A 3,749-nucleotide genomic window follows, 5' to 3' on the forward strand; every position below is an offset into this window, starting at 1 on the left:
GGAAAAGACTTGATTCTGAAGTATTGGGGAGAGAGCATCGTGGTTTCGTTGCTGTTCCTGCCTGTTCAAATTTTTCTTGCCTGGATATGGGTGCTGTATGAGTGTCGAAACGTTGGCGATTATTAAAAAAAATGTTTTTTAATGTAATTTACTAATAATACAAATAAAAAGACGAAAGAAAAAATGAAGGAAGAGGATTTGGTTGATTGCCTTCTCATTTTTCATTCCTCTGTTTTATTTTTGTTAAAAAAAAAAGATTTTTTACTTTTCTTCTTTAGGAAATTTTTTATCGTTCTTCAAATTTCAGTAGGAAGATTTTACAGTATTTGTCTAAATTTGGTCGTTGAATTCTTGGTTTTATTTTTATGAATTCTGCATATTAACTTATTGGACGTTACATAAGATTTTAAATTTGATTTTAATCTCATTTAAATTTCTTAAATAGAAAAATAAAAAAATATAAATGGCGCTCTTCAAATTCTAAATCGATTGGTTTTCCAATAATTCTGTATTGAAAGAATATGTTTTATCCCAATATATATGATCCAGTTTGCGCAAGTAATCAAAAAACTAGTTAGTTGTGTAAAAATAATTTTATTCTGTGGATTAATTTTAAAAATTGTTTAAAATATTGTCTTCACAAATCATATACTTTTGAACAATTAAAAATTTTAATTTATCAACTTTGACTTCTTTCAAAATGAAATAATTTTTTACCTTAAAAAGTTTAATGAGGAATATTTTAATTTGGAAAATATATTTTTATTCCATATATACAATTTATTTAGAAGCATTAATCAGATTTAAAAAAAGATACGGTTGATGGTTGTACTATGATATGATTTGATATAATTAAAAATGATAGAAATTTATAAAAAAACTATTTCAAGTGTACCTCTCACGTAGCACATAAGGAAACTTGTCAGAATTCTAGATCTGGAAAAATTGTAACATCCTGGCATCGGAGGTGTTGAATAAAATTTTTTTGGTGTTTTCGGTTAATCTTCTAAAAACTTTGATACTCTCTGACGTATCTGTCAAGTAATCCAGAATAATAAATCCATTTTTTAATGTTTGTAAAGTTAATTAACGCAATAAATAACATTTTGGTGTGATTATTAAGCTTTTCGAGGATCATAACAATTCTTAATAATGTTCGTAATTTCAGAACATATCCTCAGCATAAGAAAATATTACAATTACCAATATTTTTTCAATATATCTTCTTAGAAAAGTGACAAAATTTATAGTGCCTATAGGCTTATTTGTTGCAAAATGTTCATAATTTGCCCTTCTATTATTATAACATATGCATCATAAATATCAAATAGTATCTGAAATCACAAACATGATTTTATATGTTTAAACTGAATATATATTTAAAAGAAAATTTTTATTTTTTTTTTAATTTAGGAATGTATTTTCATTTCAAAATGGAATTACGGCAATTTGATATTTCTGCTATAAGTGAACAACAATGTAATAAATCGCAACAAAGTTAGAGTGTTTTATTTGTATTTCATGGTTAATAAATTATTCGGAGAGAGACACGACCGTATTTTTCATGCATACTTACGTCTATGCTATCAACAATGACTACGTCATACATATATAATAGCCATTATATATCTATGACGTCATAATTTTCAACGTCATAGAGCAGCATCTGGAAATCATGTTCGTCACATCTACGCAAATACAGTATTCGTATAAGACAATTGCAACCACGCCTTTTATGACATTCTCGAAATATTCAGATTATAGTAGGAACTCGCAATTTTACTAGATTTTATTAAATAAAAAAATCTTGAATAGAAAAAGTTCCTTTTAAAATTGATTCAGATTTCGAAGATGACAGGGAAACTGGCAGTTATTTTCTTATTAAGTAAGTAATCTATACTAAGTGATGTCTACTCTAAGCGCCAGAAAGTTATATTCACTTCTTTGATCCGGGACCTTAATTAAGGATATATACATTCTGAAGAATAATCAAAAAGTTTAATCAAAATGAATAAAATTAATAAACGATATGCTGTATATTACTTCAAATTGGTACTATTTTTTAAATGATTTTTTTTACTAATTAAAGATACCGGCTCATTCATTTGTTTTAAGTATTCTTATTTTTAATCTGCAGGAAATATCTTGCTATAAAATTTTGGAAAATGACAAAATTTATCAGAGAACCGCTGTAGAGTCCATTGCAATTTTTATTTTGTCTAAATAATGCAATTTTATTGATTTGTAACTAAGAATGTAATTGCATTATTTAAACAAATGTAGACAAAAAGCTTCATCTAGCTTATTTCTAAATATTTTTATCGTTCTATGATTAAACTTGATCTCACTTATATTTATGAAATTCAATTCGGAATAAATAAATAAATTTTTCTCTATTTTTAAAGCCATCGAAACGTTATTCGTGGCCTCCTTTGAAATTCCGGCACCTGACAAAGATAAGGTAAGTTTTATTCTACTCAGAACATTTATTAGAAAATCCTATATTACATAATACATAATACAAGATGTTTTTATAATTCACATTTATTAGAATATGAAATTTTTTTTCTTATACTAGTAACAATAAAAAAATGAATTATTTAAATAAATAATACTCATAGTAATTAAATTTGTGTTTTTTGTAGATTAATCTATGTCTAGAGAAATGCCCTGTAAGTATATAAAATGTTGTGACTTTTTCATATTTGAAAACGATTCATTCCCGCCGAAATTGCCAACTAAAAAAAATGTATTTCTAGACCACTGGAGCTAAACCAGTTTGCGGTAATGATGGTAAAACTTATTCAAGTCCAGAGGAAGTATCCTGTCACCAATCTTGCGGCCATACAAGTCAGTTGCGTATAGAATGACATGTTCTTTTTTTCTGAAGATTAATTTGTTAACTTTTTATTTTTAAAACAAAGACGATATCGCGCTGAAGTTTTGGAAACTGACAGAAAATATAACTAGAAATTTTTGTTTTGCAATTTTAATAATATTTAGGGTTTCGGTAGGATGTCCGTTTGTCCGTTGTCCTTTTTTATGAGACAAGAACTAAGAGAAAAATCAAGAGGAGATTAGAGAAAGGAATCAATACGTGATTGAAGACAAGAATCAAGATGAGATTCGTGACAAGAATCGAAATGAGATTGAAGACAAGAATCGAGACGAGATTCTATACAAGATTTGAGACGAGATTCAAAACCATGATCGAGACAATATTCAAGACAAGAATTTGTACGAAATTCGAGACAAGAATGGAGACCAGACTCGAGACGAGATTCGGGACTAGACTCGACACGAGATGTGATTAGGGGTTAATAAGATTGAAAAGAAGGAGCGATGAAAATTTGAAAGATTTAATGGGGCATGCTACCCTTTATTGTAGGCGCATATCGCTTACTTGAACTAATTTTTAAATTATAATGTAATTAAGAAGAGGGTTTTTTTACATAATAAAATCTCTAACGTGAGATTTGAAGGACAACTGATGGTTCCTATATTTTCGCACATTTCCAAAATTTCAAGCTGCTATTTTGCTTACATAAAATTATCTTAAATTAATTAAAATGTAGTTTAAAAATAATAGTATTGTTTATAAGTATCAGATTTTTAAATAACTATTTTTTATATAATAAAAAATAACAATTAACAATTATTTCAGATATCAGTGTAATATATCCTGGAAAATGTATGATGGGTTCAGATAGGCATGTTAAAGAAATCAGATTGAATCCGATTTTGAAGAC

The sequence above is a fragment of the Belonocnema kinseyi genome, chromosome 10 (assembly GCF_010883055.1).
Source record: "Belonocnema kinseyi isolate 2016_QV_RU_SX_M_011 chromosome 10, B_treatae_v1, whole genome shotgun sequence".
Classification (NCBI taxonomy): Eukaryota; Metazoa; Arthropoda; class Insecta; order Hymenoptera; family Cynipidae; genus Belonocnema; species Belonocnema kinseyi.